Here is a 22,078-nt window from a genome sequence, read left to right as displayed (position 1 = left end):
TATCCATATAATAATAATAATAATAATAATAATAATAAAACATATATATATATATATATATATATATATAAACATTATTCATTACACTTCTATGAAACCCTCACACAGCATATATTTTTTTATACACACATACTGAATGAATGTAGTTTCTACAGAGCCTCTAATTTGCATCTCAAATGTTCACATGCTTGTTGCTCCATAGAGGTTGAACAGGTTCCTAAACATTTCAATTGCCTATCTTGTAGCAAGCAGAGGGTTAACAAATGCTAGAGAAAAAAAAACTTTATCATATCTGTGTAATTCTCACATCAAGCCAAGTATTTATCTCACTATTACTCTTTCTAGGCCCAACTGAAACACTATTTATAATTGACTATGGCATGGGTTAGTTAAATTCATTGGTAGCTTTTAAATGGTGATGAATTTGTACATATATTTGTTTATATTGTGACAAAGGCTACAGATTGTCAAGACTGAAAGTCAGCTGTTAGCTAGGTGGATAGAGAGATACCTAAAATGGCCACTGCTCCTCCCCCTTCCCAAGCCATGTGCACGGACAAAATGGTGATCACACCATGCGGCCAGAATACACAAACACTGTATCCTTTGTCACAAATAAATCACAAATTATACAAGCACCGGAAGTCTGTTACTTCAGGCCTGTGTTAGCAGTATGTGAATAGGACGCAGCATGCTAACACAGCTATATCCATACTATGCACCAAATTTTAAACGCTCTATAAATTTACTTAACAGATAAACAATCCAATCTGCATCAAATACAATATGACTTATTGAACCTCGTTTAGCAACAATAAAAAATACGCTGTAGCATTTCTAATATTGTGCGTTTTTGTCACACTCACGCATCAAAGAAATCTATTGTCCTTTGATTCATATCAGCACCTTACTGATAACACAAAAAAATGGGTGTGGTTCAGCAGCATCTAGATGTGTCCATCATTGGCTGGTAGACCACAGCAGCGTCTGTACTGCGCATCATTAAGTATGTGATATCGCGGACATAGCCCCCAACTGTAAAGTTCAAATTATTTCTAATAAATACTTAAAATGCCAGCGTTAATATATGCTGCGGATGCAAGGTGCATCTTATTACCATATATGATAAAAGTGCGCTGTACGTCACAAACACTACATCCCTTAAGAGAAAGCAAGCAGTCGCACACATTGTAGGCTGAGGTCCAATGCTCAGAGATATATATATTTGATATTAAAAGGGTATGCATACAATATAACATATGTACAGTATATCATATAGTTATAATATATATATATAAATATGGTTACAGAGTTACAATTACACAAGAAGCAGTTGTAGTTACAAAAGAATCAGTTACAGCCAATATACATACTCTTAGTTTCTCTGGTCCCAGGCAGCCAGTCCTCAGGTAGGAGACTTCTGATAATGGTGTGTGTGTGTGTGTGTGTGTGTGTATAAGTAAGTGAGTGAGTGTGTGAATGTATGAGAATGTATCAGAGAGCCAGCTGCCGGGAATATCAGTCCCTTTATACAGTAAAATAATGGGTGTATACAACAATGGATTTCTTCCGCTTCCATTGGTCCAGAGGCCAGACCTCTCAAGAACTTGATGGCTCATAGGTCAGTGTTAGGGCTTTTGTCCTAGGTAGCTGGCACATGTGTCTGCCCCAGGGTTATGCTGTGAGGCCAGTTTCAAGTCTCAGAAAGTCTTTTGTTTACTTTAGAATACGGCTTCATATTCATACATTTAATCAGAACAAATTGTTGAAATGTGCTACAATCTACCCATAGCTATCAAATTAACACACACATTCTCCTGATAATTTTGACACTAAGCATAATATGTTACAATTGTTCTGTACCAATAATACACATATATATATATATATATATATATATATAAAATGTTACACTCTATTATATAATTTAATACAAAATGATGCTAAACATGTTTTGTCTATGTGTTGTATGAATATGTTGTATATGTCTTTGTAGCTTCTCTGTGTGAATGTGTATGCTACCATATATGTGCAAAATGCACAAACAGAGACCCATCTGTTTGGAGTTTGTATGTGGTGTGTATGTAATATTTTTGACTTCGACAGCACCCAGCTACACCTCTGCTTAGAGAGGAAGGTTATAAAATACACCTTTGCAGTATTTAATCCTGCATTATACTATCATTCAAACTAATTATGTGGGTGCTCTTCATGTGAAGATTTTCCAGACACAAAATCTTAGATGGAGTTCCTAGTGAAGTTTGTGGTCAATGATCTGATGTACATGTAATCAAATTGTAGAATGGTGTTTAGAAATATGAAAGGATCCTTTGTCATCATGTTTTATTCTTCAAGCTAGAACTTTTTCAAGACTTTGGTGTAAATATACTAAAAGTTGTTGTTGATCTATTTTTTTGTCGATGCTGCTTCGATTTTTGATTGATTTTGTGTTTCAGGGTCTAAATCACACATTTACTAACAGATGATTTTTGACATCCTTTTAAAAAATATATTTAAAAAATCATTTGTTAGTAAATGTATGAATTAGGGATATATTTACAAAAAACAATCTGGGTCAATTTTGGTCGATGTTTGATCAATTTTTGGTTGACATTTGATCGATGTTTGGTCAGTTTTGTATTTCAGGGTCTAAATTCCACATTTACTAACAGATGATTTTTGATTTTTTTTTTAAACAATGCCAAAAATAATTTGTTGGTAAATGTGTGACTTAGACAATTAAACACAAAATCGATCAAAAATTCAACCAAACATCTACCAAACACTGTCCAAAATCGACTTTTCATAAATATACCCCTTTGTGCTCAATAACACAAAGCAGGTACTGTATGAAACCTTTCTGCATGTATCCCAAGTCTCAAGGTGCCCATTAAAGCAAATCAAACTATATGAAAATATAAAACACATTAATAAACATATGTAGCCAAATGTAATAGCCCATGAGATTTCGAACAGATGTACTAAATCTTACAGCTTAATCACCAAAAAATATTTCTGCTTACATCTTATAAAGGCTAAAGTAAAAGTATTGAGGATTAAATGTATATTAACTAGAGTACGCCAATATTTTAAGATTTAGGCAAAGTAATGGTTTCAATAAAATGTATATTAGTGTAATGCACACATAAACATAAAGTTAATAAATCATCAATTTAAACAGCTTTGTTAAAGTTCACTAATATAAACGAGACACCTTAATGACTGAGCAGTGGCATCATCATAAGACACTTTATGGGATGAAACTTTTCTTCTACACTTGCTGGGAGAAACATTTGTATGCAAGCTTTGCTTCCTGGTCTGGGGATTGCTTGCTGTCTGTGACGGCACAAGAACAAATGGAGATTGGAAATACTATGCAGAGCTTAGCACATAATGAGAGCACCTAAGCCTATTGGCAAAAGTATGTGATTTGTGGGACTCACAGTGCTTGTAATTGTGTATAGTATCCCAAAGCAAGAGTTTCTAATGAACTATCTCTGACACTAGTAAATTAAACTGATGATTTTCTAACCATCTCCTTTGGGCAGTTATCAGTTGGACAGATGAAAAACATAATATAATTACTAATTATCCAGAGTTCCAGGTTAACATTGCTTTTATATTTTTTTGGCTTTACTGTGTCTTAGATGATGCCTGATTTTGAATCCTTTTTAAATTTGTGTTTACTAAACTAAAATATTTTTTATTGAAACCATTTCTTGCCTTAATTATTAGAACAGCAGAGTGTCCGTTTTAATATACATTAACCAGTGCAGTTAAAATCGGAATGTATTATTTATTTCTATTTAAATTAGTGTTCAGCACACTAAAAGCCCTGCTTTTAAATTGCAGCCATAGTAATTATATGTTTCCACATTGGGTGCATCTTACTGTAGATGTGTTTGGCAAATAAGACGTGACTGGCAGCCATTGTAATCACTGGCAAACAATATGCACCAGGAGTAGAATACATGCATGTCATCCCACTCCAAACAGGTGTACTTGCACCTGCTAGTGGTCACATTGGCACACTAACACGCACCTACATTATTTTTACATAGGGTTACAACCTTATTCTTTTAATTCTGGACACATATTAAATACACAGGTTCTGTGGCTGATTAAAAACAGGTGAAATGGGGGTGTGTGGCTTGGCACAGCATGGAGTAGGCAGCATAGCTGTAGCTCCCTTCTACTCATCCTTTATCCCATCCTCTGCACCCACCTACTCAGGGTGCATCCCCTCCCTCACCTCGGGCCATTTTCAGAGGGACCCTCAGCTACTGATGTTATGCAATCTACTCAACAAATTCTGCAGGCCATTACAACGTCCGAAATGAGGGTGTGGAACAACGAGTGTCTGAAATTGAGGATGTAACCGCACCACTCAAGGATAGTGTCGCTGACCTTTCCTCCCAGATGGCTGCTGTTAAAACTAAGATGTCGGATGTGGAAGGTCGTTTGCGAAGAAATAATATACGCTTTATAGGCCTGCCTGAGCGGGCTGAGGGCACACACCCAAAACATTTTTTGGAAGATTGGCTACTTAACCTCTTCAAAATAGAAGATTTTAGTGCACAATTTGCTGTGGAACGTGCGCATCATTTACCTTATTAATCTCCTAGTCCGGGTTCCCCCGGCGCGCACCTTTATTGCCCATGTGCTTCACTATAAGGATTGAGATGCTATTCTGCATCTGGCTAGGGTGCATGGTTCACAGAAGTTTGAAAATCACTCTGTGTCTGTTTTTCCTGACTTTGCAATGGACATACAAAAATCCAGATCCCAATTTCTTCAGATAAAAAGGAAATTTAGAGACAGACAGATCCAATATTCTATGTTGTTTCCCGCTAGATTGCGTGTGGTATATGAGGGTTCTACCCACTTCTTTAATTCTCCGAGGGAAGCTGAAGCCTGGTTGGAACAAAGACCTTGTGCTCCTCGTTGAATAGAGTTGTTATACTTTTGTTTTGCCACGTAATTACTCTCTTCCTTTTCAGGTTTTTTTCATATGTGTGGGTTTCTATGTCTAGTTATTTTATGTGGGGGTTTGTTCTTATGCCTCGCTACTGGGGGCCATTTCACTTTATTGGGAGCCCTTGCTGTGATATATAGGGGGTCATTCCGAGTTGATCGCTTGCTGCCAATTTTTGCAGCGCAGCAATCAGGTGAAAAAACTGCATTTCTGTGCATACATATGCCCCGCAATGCACACGCATGATGTACGGGTACAAAGCTCTTTGTGGTTGTGCTCAGGTTCTAGCAAAGTTTTCCTTTGCACTGGTGGCCACAAGAAGATTGACAGGAAGGGGGCATTACTGGGTGTCAACTGACTGTTTTCAGGGAGGGTTTGCAAAAACGCAGGCGTGTCTGAAAAAACGCAGGCGTGGCTGGGCGTTCACTGGGCGGGTGTATGACGTCAAATCCGGACACGAATAGGCTGAAGTGATCGTAAGCGCTGAGTAGGTTCAGAGCTACTCTGAAACTGCACAAACTGTTTTTGTAGAGCTTGGCTGCACATGCGCTCGCACTTCTGCTAAGCTAAAATACACTCCCCAGAGGGCAGCAGCATAGCGTTTGCATGGCTGCTAAAAGTAGCTAGCGAGCGATCAACTCGGAATGACCCCCATAGCATTTAGGGATTTTTATTCCTTATAGTCCCCCTTTCATTATTTTGCTGTTTTTGGTTTAAGTAATGGGAGTTTTAGTTGGGATATATGTATATCTAGGTTTCTGATGGATGTACAGGGTGGGGGTGGTTGGGTTTTTGCTGTTTTTTTAATTTTTTGTTTATTTTTTGGTATTTTATGATGTGGTCAAGTACTGATTTTGATTCAATACTGTGGTGTGCTTGTGTTCTTCTATTAGTTATATTTTGGTATCAATGTTTGCTGACTGCTCCAGGTCTTCTCCATTTTTACTGTGCAGCTGCTAGTCTCGAGTTCATGTATTGTATTGTGATTTTCCTGCCAATGTGTTTCCTATTTTTCTCCCTCCTATTCTCTCCTTTTCTCCTGTTTCCCTCTGTGGTATCTCCTAATGCTGATAACACCTCCATCTGCTCGTCTGGAATGTACGGGGTCTCAATAATAATAAGAGAGCGCTGGTCCTGTCGCAAGTGAAACGGTACAAAGCGTATATTGTTTGCTTTTCAGAAACTCATCTTACTGGCAGCAAGACGTTCGCTCTGAACAATCCATGGGTGGGGTGGTTGTTCCATTCTACTTTTTCACAGAATGCAAGGGAAGTCTCTGTGCGAATTAAAAAAAATTGTAAATTTTTACTGAGATCATAGTTAAATAGATCAGTATGGCCGTTTTGTTTTCCTTAGGGCTTTTGTTAATTCTACCCTTTTACACATTCTCGCAGTGTATGTTCCCCCCCCCCCTTACAATAATGATATTTTAAGACAGGCTATGTCGTTTATTGCACTGTCACCATACACTCCCACTATTTGTATTGGAGACTACAACAATGTAATGGACTTATTTTTACATAAATGGAGAGAGAATCCCTGTGCTGATCTCTCCTCCTCTTCCCCTACCCCTTTCTCTAAATTGGTGTCTGAATTAGGCTTCATTGATGTTTGGAGAGTCCGGTTCCCCCAGGAATGTCAATACTCTTGTTACTCGGCCACCTTTAATACATCTCCCGTATTGATTTGGCTCTTTCATCCCCAGATTTGGTTCCTAAGGTGCTTCAGGTTAGTTACTTGCCTAGGGGGATCTACGACCACTTCCCAGTCTTGTTGATATTATATCATCTGACTCCTCAGGGTGTTAAATTCTGGAAACTTAACCCATTCTGGCTGTCATTAATGGACGATGGAGCTGACATACTTGCTGATTGGCAAGATTTTCAGGGTTATAATGCCTCCTGTCCTACCCCTACTGTTAAACATGATGTGTTTAAAGCATCTATTCGTGGTTCACTTATTATAAAGGTGGCAGCTATTAAGCGATTTAGTAGAGAGGAGGAATCCTGTCTTGAACTAACCTGCTGCCAATTAGAAGCTGAATATATTCAAATATTCATACTCAAATCTCCCTCTTTGCATGACCATTAGGAAATGGGCAGAAGGGAATGGGCGATGTTTTTGTTAGACAAATCCAAGCGTCGGTTGTTGTTCTCCAAACACTCTCTGTATTCGCAGGCTGAGGTGGGGGGTAGTTATCTTGCCTTTCTCTCCAAGGAAAAGAGAGGCAATATTTCTGTCCAACAAATATATGATTCCCAGGGGAATCTGAAACACTCTTGCCCTGACATTAATGAAGTATTCTTTGCCTATTATTCCTCACTCTATACTTTCATGGTGTCCTATACAGCGGACCAGCTGAGTGATTACCTCTCCCATATTCAGTTGCCACAATTGTCCGTGGATCTATTGCATTTTTGGACTCCCCATTTACCATTGAAGAACTGGACGCTGCCATAGCAACAAGGCCCCTGGGTGTGATGAATTACCCATCGAACTGTACAAACAATTCAAAGAATTTTATACCCCCTATTTAGTTGAGTTGTTTAATACCCTTTTTGAATATGGTTCTCTGCCCCCTCAATGTCTGAGGCCATTATAATTGTAATTCTTCAGCCAGGTAAGGACCCTACCTCCCCGGACTCTTATCGCCCTATTTCTTTGCTCTCCACCGATGTCAAGATTTTGGCCAAAGTCCTAGCTGTTCGTTTAAATACTGTTATCACATCCATTATCCACAGTGAACAGATGGGTTTTATGTCAGGGAAGTCTACGATACAGAACCTCCGTAGACTCTTTTGTCATCTGCAGAGAGGGGACCTACCCGACCTGGGGGTGGTCATGGTGTCCTTGAATGCTGCCAGGGCCTTTGACTCGGTAGAGTGGGTATATCTGTGGGAAGTACTTAATAAATTTGCATTCGTTCCTAAATTTGGTTGCTGTATTCTTTCCCGGCTGCTCGAGTCTCAGTCAATGGCCATGTATCAAGACACTTTCCACTGGAGAGGGGTACGAGGCAGGGCTGCACGCTTTCTCCGGCCCTGTTTGCCCTTGCCATTGAACCTCTGGCTAGTTGCATACGTATGTCTTGAGACATTGAGGGTTTTAAAGTTGGCAACCACAATGATGTTATCGCACTTTATGCTGACGACATGCTTTTATTTCTTAATGACTCTGAGAACTCATTACTCTCTATGCTCCAGTTAGTTTATAACTTTGGAACTTATTCTGGTTTACAAATAATTTTGGAACATCTCCAGTATTTACCCAATATCTGGTATACTCCCTGCTGTGACGTACTCTCGTTGTCCACTGCAATGGACTCTCCAGTTTAAATATTTGGGAGCATGGATATCTCCCCGTCCTCAGGACTATGTTGCACTGAATGTGGAACCTGTAACACTTGACTTTAAAAGGAAAACTCATTTGTGGAAGAAACTTCCTCTCACTGTTATTGGCCGTATTAATTTATTTAAAATGTCTATTCAACCCAGGTATCTATACTTATTGCAACATTCTCCTGTATATATATCCAAAAAACTATTTTCCACCATTGACAGTGTTATATCCTCTTTTATTTGGGGTGGCAAAACATCTAGGGTGGCCATGAAAGCCTTGGTCAAGTCCAAGTTGGATGGAGGGCTGGGTCTTTCCAATATGTGAATATATTACTTGGCCTCTCAACTGGTTCATCTTTCTGGTTGGATCCTGGGTATGGGGGGTAATACGTTGTTGGGGTTCTATGCTGAGTGGGTGGAGTCTCCTCTCTCTTTGCTTCAATTTCTCTTATCTGGTTATGTTCTTTCTGGCCTCCCTCCTATTCTAAAGCAGGCTCTTTTGTTGTGGCATCTAACTCACACTTTTTTTGACTGGCATGACATTGATGTAGATACACCCCTGTGGTTTAATGCCTCTTATAAAGAACTGCTTCCTTTGTCCCTGGATAATTTATGGCTGAGAGTGGGAATTGCAACGGTTGATCAGCTCTATGACGATGGCAATTTCAAATCTTTTGAGCAGATACGTTGTGATTATGCTGTTGCTAATTCTGCCTTCTTCCGCTACCTTCAGCTGCATCATGCACTCCAGGCGCAATTTGGTAAAGCCCCCTTAGTTATCTTGGTGTCTCCAGTCAAAAAACTGCTTCTTATGTTGGGCTCAAAGGGTCACATATCTACAATTTATGCTGCAATAAATGAGCATGTCAATTCACATTTATTTGACCCCTTAAAATTGAAATGAGAGCGGGATCTCAGGGACCTCTCTAATGAACAATGGACGCAAATTCTGGGTTCCATCCGACATACTACCCCGTGCGTTCAATATCAGCAAATATACTATGATATCATGCATAGAGTTTATCGTACCCCAGTAATGCTTCATAGAGCACATCTTCGGTCTAATACCTGCTGCCCTAAGTGCGATGAAGAAGCGGCTGATTTCTGGCACCTACTGTGGTCTTGCCCAAAGATATTACCATTTTGGGTTGCAGTTTGGAATGATATTACCTTTAAAGAACCATCTCTGCCTCTGTTAGACCCTAAATTATGTCTGTTCGGGCCAGATATCGAAGAGACGCATTCTCTGGTCTTATACCGATACATTTTATGTTTGACCACCATGGCAAAGGTATTAATAGCCAGGAAATGGTTCTCCCCTGAGTCACCCAATATCTCTCATTGAGAGATTTAGTTAACGAAGTCTCTGGCCATGAAAAAGTGATGTTTAAATCTAGAGGTACGCTGGCTAATTATTATGGTAAATGGGATAGATGGAATACGTCAATCTATGGAATGGGACTGATGAGGTAGGGGGAAGGTTACGCAATATCTGATCTCGGACATCGAGAGTTTGCACTTGTCCTGGAGCTATCTTGGTGCTATCTCCTCCCTGAGCTCTTACTTTGTTTGTACTTTGATGTGATATCTTCATATTTGTAACAATAATTGTTGCGCTGCAGCTACCTGTTATCATGCTGAGAATCTGATTATGCTGCTTTATTGATTTTGACATGTACCTACTTGACCCAATCGTGTGTGTTTTTTTTCTTTTGTTGTTTGTTTGCTATTTTTTATGTTTGTATGTCTGTTGAAAAATTTCAATAAAAAAGTACTGAATTTAAAAAAAAATAAAAACAGGTCTTGAAGTCAGCCAGCCACAGAACCTGTGTAATTAATGTGTCCAGAATTAAAGGGATGAGATGGTATCCCTATTTTTACAGCATCTACATAACCCACCAACCCCCTTGGGTCATGGAGCCAAAGTGTATAATGCACCAGGGCAAAAGATGCGAATCACGATTGGCACATAGCTGCATATTAATAAGTAGCACATTACAGCAAAAAAAAAGATGTAACTTGCATTTATATTCAGTTCTGGACAAGGTCCTATATTCCTAAAAGTGAGCTTAAAATATTACAATATTGGAAAGTTAACTTAACTGCAGGTAAAATGTTATTTTGCAATGTGCACATTTTTTTACCTAGCTAGAATATAATTTTAATATATATATATATATATATATATATATATATATATATATATTTTTTTTTTTACCTAAGACTGAGTGAGTGAATGAATGAGTGAATAAGCAACACTTTGGGACTCAACTGTATGCATTATGGGGATGATTCTGAATTGGGAGTAAAGCAAATAAAGCTAGTAACTTTGTACCTGGAACAAACCATGTTGCAATGCTAAGGATGCACATACAGATGAGTCCTAGGCTAGCTCTTCTTTGCCACTAGCCGCAGCAAACACAAGTCATTTGCCATGACTAGTGTGTCAGCAGGTGTGCGTATGCCACAATCCATTGGATAGCATGGGTGCGTATGCTCCGTAAACGAATTGCAAGTCCTACAATTGCTATGCTGCCACATGTGCAAGCTGTTCATGGCATGGATGCATCTGTACTTTTCTATTTTTTGCATGCAGGATAAATAATTGCTGTTTTTGCATGTACAGTAGATCACAATTACAGGTTGAATATCCCACATCCAAATATTCTGAAATACAGAATTTTTTGAGTGAGACTGAGATAGTAAAACCTTTGTTTTCTGATGGCTCAATGTACACAAACTTTGTTTAATACACAAAGTTATTAAAAATATTGTATTAAATGAGCTTCAGGCTGTGTTTATAAGGTGTGGACAAACAGTGGTAGTTGCTCGGTCATTCCTGGAGATAATTATGTATCAGGTGCTGCAAAGGGGGAGGGGTCACAGAAAGACAGATAGGGGGGGTTGCAAATCCCACTCCTAAATTTCCCTTCAGCACACTAAAAATTACCTGTGACCATACCTGAACCTATCTGGTAATAGAAATTCAGAGAATTAGTCACACATGCTTAAGCTGCTGAGCTACTTCACGGCTTCTCTGATATCAGCAGTCCTAACACTACATAATAGCAGTGTCCACATAGGGCCATGTAATATGTCACAGTAGGCCTCATGATAAAGGCTATTACTAAAACACATCCAGACAGAGAGCTTACTTACCCAGGAGCCACCCCCAGGATCTCCCATTGGCACTACAAGGAACAGCATGCCTTCCAAATACTGCTCCCATTCAATGCCTCTCGCACACAAGCAGACAAACAATGGTAGTTGCTCGGTCATTCAGAGGGAGCACCCTCTCTCTGTCTGTTTGTCTGTGACCCCTCCCCTTTTCAAGCACATGATACATAATTATCTCCAGGAATGACTGAGCAACTACCATTGTTTGTCTGCTTGTGTGCGAGAGGCATTGAATGGGAGCAGTATTTGGAAAGCATGCTGTTCCTTGTAGTGCCAATGGGAGATCCTGGGGGTGGCTCCTGGGTAAGTTAGCTCTCTGTCTGGATATGTTTTAGTAATAGCCTTTATCATGAGGCCTACTGTGACAAATTACATGGCCCTATGTGGGCATGGCTATTATGTAGTGTTAAAACTGCTGATGTTGGAGAAGCCGTGTAGTGGCTCAGCAGCTTAAACATGTGTTTGCAAACATGTGTGACTAATTCTCTGAATTTCTATTACCAGATAGGTTCAGGTATGGTCACAGGTAATTTTTAGTGTGCTGAAGGGAAATTTAGGAGTGGGATTTGCAACCCCCCTCTTTGTCTGTTTGTCTGTGACCCCACCCCCTTTCCAGCACCTGATACATAATTATCTCCAGGAATGACCGAGCAACTACAATTGTTTATCTGCTTGTGTGCGAGAGGCATTGAATGGGAGCAGTATTTGGAAGGCATGCTGTTCCTTGTAGTGCCAATGGGAGATCCTGGGGGTGGCTCCTGGGTAAGTTAGCTCTCTGTCTGGATGTGTTTTAGTAATAGCCTTTATCATGAGGCCTACTGTGACAAATTACATGGCCCTATGTGGGCACTGCTATTATGTAGTGTTAGGATTGCTGATATCGGAGAAGCCGTGAAGTAGCTCAGCAGCTTAAGCATGTGTGACTGTTTCTCTGAATTTCTTTTCCCAGATAGGTTCAGGTATGTTCACAGGTAATTTTTAGTGTGCTGAAGGGAAATTTAGGGGTGGAATTTGCAACCCCCCCTCTCTATCTGTTTGTCTGTGACCCCTCCCACTTTCCAGAACCTGATACATAATTATCTCCAGGAATGACTGAGCAACTACCATTGTTTGCCTGCTTGTGTGTGAGAGACATTGAATGGGAGCAGTATTTGAAAGGCATGCTGTTCCTTGTAGTGCCCTATGTGGGCACTGCTATTATGTAGTGTTACGACTGCTGATATTGGAGAAGCCGTGAAGCGGCTCAGCAGCTTAAACATGTGTTTGCAAACATGTTTGACTAATTCTCTGAATTTCTTTTCTCAGATATGGTCACAGGTAATTTTTAGTGTGCTGAAGGGAAATTTAGGAGTGGGATTTGCAAACCCCCCCCCCCCCCCCCTCTCTGTCTGTGTGTATAAGATGTATATGAAACATAAATGAATTGTGTGAATGTACACACACTTTATTTAATGCACAAAGTTATTAAAGATATTGGCTAAAATTTCCTTCAGGCTGTGTGTGTATAAGGTGTATATGAAACATAAATGTATTCTGTGTTTAGACTTAGGTCCCATCGCTATGATATCTCATTATGGTATGCAATTACTCCAAAATGCAGAAAAATCAGTTATCCAAAATACTTCTGGTCCTAAGCCTTTTGGATAAGGGATACTCAACCTTTACTAGACATCTTTATTATTATACTGCTATTTAGATTTGATTTTGGATACACCCCTCTCAAATCTAAATCTTTCTTCACATTTTAAGTATGCCCACCTGCAGTGCAGCATGGTTTTACTAATTTGCATATTTATAGTACTTGCTTTTTTTTGTTTGGAACCCCACCTCATAGTCAACCTTTTTGGGAAGAAATCTATATTATATATAGTGACCAAGTGGAGGTGTATCGTAATATAATATACCATTCCAACATTAACAACACGTTGACATATTTTTTTAATATCTTTATTCACATTCTTTATTTTTCTTATATTCACATATTTGTCAGTTTTTGTGATTTTAACCTCTATGTTTCACTGTAATTTTGGATTAACATGTAAATTCACATTTAAAAAAATGAAATAATAAAGGTTTATTTTAATGTGTTAAAACTAGTTTTCTCTATGTGCATCAACAACACAGATCCTCTCTCTTTTCCAATTTGTTAGTTGTACATGTACTGTAGTTGACAGCACCCCCTTCATTGATAAGAAATAATTTATGATATTAAGAGGGGCCCTGCAAGTGGATGTATGTTAATGAATTCCATACACTCTTATTATTATATTATTTTGAGTGTGCAGATACCCAACTTTTCAAGAAATCAATTAACCCTGAAGATTTTTTTTCACAAACCATTTTTCCGACAAATTCAAATCTCCATTGTTGTTTTTGCTTGAAAATTTTTACATTGTCAGGCAAAAATGCATAGAACCTGGGATAAGTTCCCGAACCTATGTTTTTTCACGAAAAATAAAAAATAAAATGGGGATGTTAGTGCTGGTTATCTGGGAAATCTTTTCCACCCGCCACCGGCACGTGAAAAAATCCCCAATTTCTGCCAGCATTGGGGACAGTTGAATATCCCCATTCATTCAATTAGCCTGCGCCAATTGAATCCCCCCGATATAAAACAACAAACTTCAAAAAAGTGTTCCTAAGTCAAGAACTTGTAAGCACCCTGTAAAAAGCTCATGTTTGCATCAGTTTCTTTATGAACTTGCTTAATGCCTCTATTTCTGTAGACTTTCATCCAAAAAACAATATGTACGAAGGAGTTTTAATTTCATTTGAGGTTAAGTATACAGTAGCAAGTCAAGAAAAACATCTCAATGTGAAGTCACAGCACAAACAGAACAGTGGTTTTACATTTATACTATTTATACATTATGAAACTAAAAAAAGTAATTTGGTAGCAAATCAAATAAATATTTACTCATACCATATATCTCATACCATATGCCTCTCTTGGCTATAACATCTTGTTTTTAGACCTAGAAATATGGTATGGAGACATTCAATTAGTAATTATCCAATAAACAGTACATCTTATAGCTAAAATGTCATTAGTACATTAGTTCTTGCAGCTACAATATTATTAGTATTACTTGTTACTACTTTGTCAGCAAATGTCCATTTAAAAAGATAACCAAAATGTATTATATCTCAATATAAAAAGAAAACAACATTAATAAACTGTTTTGGTCACTGTGTTTAACTTTATTCATCAAAGCCTCTATTCTTTTTATAAGTGATTTCAATTGACTGTAAATTGTTCCTAAATGCGGCACCCCAAGACTTCCAAATCAGGGCATAACTTCCCCCTCTATACTGTATATATATTAAACACACACACACACACACACACACACACACACACACACACACACACACACACACACACACACACACACACACACACTGTATATATAATTTATATTAAACAGACACACATTTATATGTAGCATACTGTACACAATAAAACAGCTTACATACACTCTTACACTTTTCATGCTGCAGCTGTTGCAGGTTGCTGATGGGGGTGGGCACCTTGCATCATAAGGCCCCACCCACATGGGAATATGTAGAAAGGGCTTCCCATATTAGCCCGCCATCACAGTGCTTCCAATACAGGTTCTTTTACAGCTTCAGTTAAAATAGCAAAACTTTAACTGCTTAACTGCTTTCAATCGCATTCTGGGGCCCGTCCAGCACAGGGCAAGGCTGCCTAGCATGCTAATGGTGGCCAGAAATGTGATCACAATTCAATTGCAATTACATTGCTAAATAATGGAAGTCCCTCTGCCTCCACAGCCTGGCTATAAAGGCAGTCAGGCTGCCGCCATGATTCCCGCTGCAGCGGCCGATCGTGATGTCATGCAGCCACCCCAAACATGCCCCAGACCAACCTCTATATTCACCTTCCCGCAATGCCGCCTCCCCACCCTGCGAATGCCTCTGCCTGTCAATCAGGCAGAGGCTTTTGAATTAATGAGTTGCAATCGCATCTCCCTGCTCATGCATGCCAGAAAACCGATGAAATGTAAATGCATCTCAAATGCGTCCCTAGCTGAATAAGGTTAAATGGGGGGGAGGGGGGGTTGAAGGTCCTTTAGGGGGAGAGGGTTTCTGGGTACTTAGAACCCCCTACCAAACCTCACCCCTGCATGCACCAGTATTATATGCTGAGAAACGGTGTCATTCTTACTAATAAGTATTATAACTATAACAAAATAGCAAAACATTATAGAACCTTAGAACTATCAAATAGCCTGCATAGCAATAGTACAAAAGCAGAAGACAGAGAGGGTGATGTACCTGAGAATAATAAGTTTACTTAAATTAATTAAAAATAATTGTTTCTAAATTCCTATAATAATTTTTTGTTTTCTTTTAATTTTAAAATGGTGTAATGACAATTGAATGTCAGGTGTGTGCCTTCTGTATTTCAGTCAGTACAGAGCTATTTGTATCTTTTTTTATATATTACCATTTCCTACCTATCAAAAGGGACTGCACAATTAATTGATGCCTTTAAAATGTGAGTTTAGAGATAGCATCACAGGAGATTCTTAGAGAGATGAGAAGAGTGTCCCCATACATCCAGCCTCAATAAACCATGCAGCATGAGATTCTTGGCAAGAGTAAGCCACCAGGTCCCATACAACTCTTCTAGCATCTTACAAATTTTTTGCTTAAAATCTGTCTTAGTCACAAAGCGATGGATTGGAGCAGAGGTGGTTGGCTTATCATGCACCACTGAGAAAGGACATTCTGTAAAGTGCAGTATTCATGTTGGATGATGTTGGGAGAGCAGCACTATGTGCTACCGCCGTCATGTCCACAAGAGCTGTTGGACACTAGGATCCACTGTGGATATTGCAGGAGGTCATTCCACTGGAATGCACTACTGCGCAATCGTAGCAAGACCACTTGTCTGTACTCCTTTGGCTTCCATCAGACATAGACACCACCCACATCCACTGGACCTTACTAGAGCCACATGGGCTGCTGTACCACCACCGATTCATGACTTTCCTGACATGGTTGCATCAGATGCGACCATGCCTGCAAGTGCTTTATCTGACCTGGTCACACAGGATGCGACCAGTCAGATAAGCAGAGTTAGCAGCGGCAGGGAAGGGAAACTTCCCTCCACTGCTGCTGTCAGAGGGACTGATCCTTCTGCCTCCATGCACTCTCCCCTACTGATTGCTGTGCTGCTCTTGTACCTCCCTGCACTCTCCCCTACTGATTGCAGTGCTGCTCTTGTGCCTCCCTGCACTCTCACCTACTGATTGCTGTGCTGTTCTTGTACCTCCCTGCACTCTGCCCTACTGATTGCAGTGCTGCTCTTGTATAGAGATGAGCGGGTTCAGTTCTTCAAGAACCAAACCCCCCCGAACTCCACGTGGTTTACAAGGGTCCGAGGCAGCCTCAGTTCTTCCCGCCTGACTCGGAAAACCCGAACGAGGCAAAACATCATCATCCCGCTGTCGGATTCTCGCGATATTCAGATTCCATATAAAGAGCCGCGCGTCGCCGCCATTTTCACTCGTGCATTGTCGAGAGAGTGAGAGGACGTGGCTACGTTCTCTGAGTGGAAAGCTCAATATCAGCTCAATATCAGTGCTCAGTATCTGTGCTGCATTGTGGTGACCAGTATACTACAGTACAATAGTCCAGTGCTGTTCTCGCTGCCCAGTGTCAGTTCTAGTAACCTCATCAGTGCTCAGTATCACTACTCATTGTCTTTTGCTGAATTGTGGTGACCAGTATACTACAGTACAATAGTCCAGTGCTGCATCTCGCTACTCAGTGCCAGTTCTAGTATCCTCATCAGTGCTCAGGATCAGTGCTCATGGGGGGTAATTCTGATTTGATCGCAGCAGGAAGTTTGTTAGCAATTGGGCAAAACCATGTGCACTGCAGGGGGGGGCATATATAACATGTGCAGAGAGAGTTAGATTTGGGTGGGTTATAGTGTTTCGGTGCAGGGTAAATACTGGCTGCTTTATTTTTACACTACAATTTAGATTTCAGTTTGAATACACCCCACCCAAATCTAACTCTCTCTGCACATGTTATATCTGCCCCGCCTGCAGTGCACATGGTTTTACCTAACTGCTAACAAAGTTGCTGCTGTGATCAACTCAGAATTAGGCTCATTGTCTTGTGCTGCATTGTGGTGACCAGTATACTACAGTACAATAGTCCAGTGCTGTTCTCGCTGACCAGTGTCAGTTCTAGTGTCCTCATCAGTGCTCAGTATCACTACTCATTGTCTTGTGCTGCATTGTGGTGACCAGTATACTACAGTACAATAGTCCAGTGCTGTTCTCGCTGCCCAGTGTCAGTTCTAGTATCCTCATATGTGCTCAGTATCACTACTCATTGTCATGTGCTGCATTGTGGTGACCAGTATACTACAGTACAATAGTGCAGTGCTGTTCTCGCTGCCCAGTGTCAGTTCTAGTATCCTCATCAGTGCTCAGTATCACTGCTCATTGTCTTGTGCTGCATTGTGGTGACCAGTATACTACAGTACATTACTAAAAGTCCAGTGTCTTGTGCTGCATCTTGCTGCTGTAGGGTGCTGTGGTAGTGTCCTGTCACTGTGCATAGGTCATCATCATTCCAGTCACAGTGGTATCTGGTATCTATCTAGTGGTATCTAATTCCAGACATTACTGCCGTCTAATTCCAGATATATTACTGGCATATAATTCCACACATTAAAAAATGGAGAACAAAAATTTGGAGGGTAAAATAGGGAAAGATCAAGATCCACTTCCACCTTGTGCTGAAGCTGCTGCCACTAGTCATGGCAGAGACGATTCAATGCCATCAACGTCGTCTGCCAAGGCCGATGCCCAATGTCATAGTAGAGAGCATGTAAAATCCAAAAAACGAAAGTTCAGTAAAATGATCCAAAAATCTAAATTAAAAGCGTCTGAGGAGAAGTGTAAACTTGCCAATATGCCATTTATGACATGGAGTGGCAAGGAACGGCTGAGGCCCTGGCCTATGTTCATGGCTAGTGGTTCAGCTTCACATAAGGATGGAAGCACTCATCCTCCCACTAGAAAAATTAAAAGAGTTAAGCTGGCAAAAGCACAGCAAAGAACTGTGCATTCTTCTAAATCACAAATCCCCTAGGAGAATCCAATTGTGTCGGTTGCGATGCCTGACCATCCCAACACTGGACAGGAAGAGGTGGCTCCTTCCACCATTTGCATGCCCCCTGCAAGTGCTGGAAGAAGCACCCACAGTCCAGTTCCTGATAGTCAAATTGAAGATGTCACTGTTGAAGTACACCAGGATTAGGATTTGGGTGTTGCTGGCGCTGAGGAGGAAATTGACAAGGAGGATTCTGATGGTGAGGTGGTTTGTTTAAGTCAGGCACCCGGGGAGACACCTGTTGTCTGTGGGATGAATAAGGCCATTGACATGCCTGGTCAAAATACAAAAAAATAAAATAATCTCTTTGGTGTGGAATTATTTCAACAGAAATGCGGACAACTGGTATCAAGCCGTGATGTTGCCTTTGTCAAGCTGTAATAAGTAGGGGTATGGACGTTAACCACCTAGGAACATCCTCCCTTATACGTCACCTGGAGAGCATTCATCAGAAGTCATTGACAAGTTCAAAAACTTTGGGTGACAGCGGAAGCAGTCCACTGACAACTAAATCCCTTCTTCCTCTTGTACCCAAGCTCCTGCAAACCACACCACCAACTCCCTCAATGACAATTTCCTCCTTAGACAGGAATGCCAATAGTCCTGCAGGCCATGTCACTGGCAAGTCTGATGAGCCCTCTCCTAACTGGGATTCCTCTGATGGATCCTTGAGTGTAACACCTACTGCTGCTGGCGCTACTGTTGTTGCTGCTGGGAGTTGATCGTCATCCCAGAGGGGAAGTCTGAAGACCACTTGTACTACTTCCAATAAGCAATTGACTGTCCAACAGTCCTTTGCGCGGAAGATGAAATGTCACAGCAGTCATTCTGTTGCAAAGCGGATAACTCAGGCCTTGACAACTATGTTGGTGTTAGACATGCGTCCGGTTTCCGCCGTTAGTTCACAGGGACTTAGAGAATCGCTTGAGGTAGTGTGTCCCCGGTACCAAATACCATCTAGGTTCCACTTCTCTAGGCAGGCGATACCGAGAATGTACACAGACGTCAGAAAAAGAGTCACCAGTGTCCTAAAAAATGCAGTTGTACCCACTGTCCACTTAACCACGGACATGTGGACAAGTGGAGCAGGGCAGACTAAGGACTATATGACTGACAGCCCTCTGGGTAGATGTATTCCCTCCAGCAGCAATAACAGCAGCAGCGGCACCAGTAGCAGCATATCGCAAACGCCAACTCGTTCCTAGGCAGGCTACGCTTTGTATCACCGCTTTCCATAAGAGGCACACAGCTGACAACCTCTTACGGAAACTGAGGAACATCATCGCAGATTGGCTTACCCCAATTGGACTCTCCTGGGGATTTGTGACATCGGACAACGCCACCAATATTGTGCGTGCATTACATGTGGGAAAATTCCAGCACGTCCCATGTTTTGCACATATAATGAATTTGGTGGTGCAGAATTTTTTAAAAAATGACAGGGGCATGCAGGAGATTTTGTCAGTGGCCCGAAGAATTGCAGGCCACTTTCGGCATTCAGCCACTGCGTGCCGAAGACTGGAGCACCAGCAAACACTCCTGAACATGCCCTGAAATCAGCTGAAGCAAGAGGTGGTAATGAGGTGGAATTCAACCCTCTATATGCTTCAGAGGATGGAGGAGCAGAAAAAGGCCATTCAAGCCTATACATCTGCCTACGATATAGGCAAAGGAGGGGGAATGCACCTGACTCAAGTGCAGTGGAGAATGATTTCAACGTTGTGCAAGGTTCTACAACCCTTTGATCTTGCCACTCGTGATGTCAGTTCAGACACTGCCAGCCTAAGTCAGGTCATTCTCCTCATCAGGCTTTTGCAGAAGCAGCTGGAGAGATTGAAGGATGAGCTAAAATGGAGCGATTCCGCTAGGCATGTGGGACTTGTGGATGGAGCCCTTCATTCGCTTAACCAGGATTCACTGGTGGCCAAACTGTTGAAATCAGAGCACTACATATTGGCCACTGTGCTCGATCCTAGGTTTAAAGCCTACGTTATATCTCTCTTTCCGGCAGACACAAGTTTGCAGATGTTCAAAGACCTGCTGGTGAAACACTTGTCAATTCAAGCGGAACGTGACCCGCCAACAGCTCCTCCTTCATTTTCTACCACCACTGGAGCTGCCAGGAAAAGGATAACATTTCCAAAACCACCCGCTGGCCGTGATGCAGGGCAGTCAGGAGCAAAAACTGACATCTGGTCCGGACTGAAGGACCTGCCAACGATTACTGACATGTCGTCTACTGTCACTGCATATGATTCTGTCACCATTGAAAGAATGGTGGAGGATTATATGTGTGATAGCATCCAAGTAGGCATGTCAGACAGTCCGTTCGTATACTGGCAGGAAAAAGCGGCAATTTGGAGGCCCTTGCACAAACTGGCTTTATTTTACCTAAGTTGCCCCCCTCCAGTGTGTACTCCGAAAGAGTGTTTAGTGCAGCCGGTAACCTTGTCAGCGATCGGCATAGGAGGTTACTTCTATGTCTATATACTGTACTGTATAACTAATGGACCCTACACACTCGGCGACCTGCCACCGAGCTGCCCGACAGCCAATGACGGATTTAAAGGGGGGTAGATTGCCCCCGTACACCTGCCCCGCACATTTGACAGTCCTCCTGTGCCATGATTGTCTCCATCAGCTTGTGTTTCAACTGGCGAAAGTGCCGCTATCACTCCCTCCCCGTCATGTTCCACGAGCTGGAAGTGGAAGTGACGTTTTGAGTTCCATTACCGGTAAATGGAATGTACAACGTCACTGACGGAGATGATGGTGGTAAAGCACCGCTTTTGGACACTGAGCCAGAGCGACCCCAACCTGCATCACCACAGCGGGACTCCTGCCGCCAGGGACCAGACGCCCCTGGAGAGAACCATCTTCGGACACCGAGTGCGCCACAAAATGTCCCGGTTACATAAGTAAGAGACCACCAGCCTATGGGCAGCATGTGTAGTGTGTCTGTGTTTACATACTGTATGCATGCATTTATGTGTGTGTGTCTGTATGCATGAGTACATGTGTGTGTGTGTGTGTGTGTGTATGTGTACGAGTGAGTATGTGCACTTCTTATGCTAGTTTATGAACTTGGGAAGATGGGTGTGAGTTTGGCTGTATGCGTGCAAATCTAAAGAAACCAAAAAAAAGGATTGTAAAATGATAAATTAGGATAGAAGAAGACAAAAAAAAAAGGTCTTATTTGTATGGCAATGAGACGCTCACAGTACATACTGTACGCAGTTTTTTGCTACAATATATGTTTTAATCTGCTAAAAATTGGAGAAAGTGACATTTTGGCACAAGCATTAGATCTGTGAGCATCTCATTGCCACATAAAGGCATTTTCCATCCTTATTTTTTTTTTCATTAAAAAAGGCTATTTACAGTAGCGCCGTTGTATTGCACCACTTGTGTCAGCGGTAACGGCACT

The sequence above is a fragment of the Pseudophryne corroboree genome, chromosome 1 (assembly GCF_028390025.1).
Source record: "Pseudophryne corroboree isolate aPseCor3 chromosome 1, aPseCor3.hap2, whole genome shotgun sequence".
Taxonomy (NCBI): Eukaryota; Metazoa; Chordata; class Amphibia; order Anura; family Myobatrachidae; genus Pseudophryne; species Pseudophryne corroboree.
The sequence above is the reverse complement of the archived record's forward strand: the minus strand, read 5'-3'. Positions refer to the sequence as shown.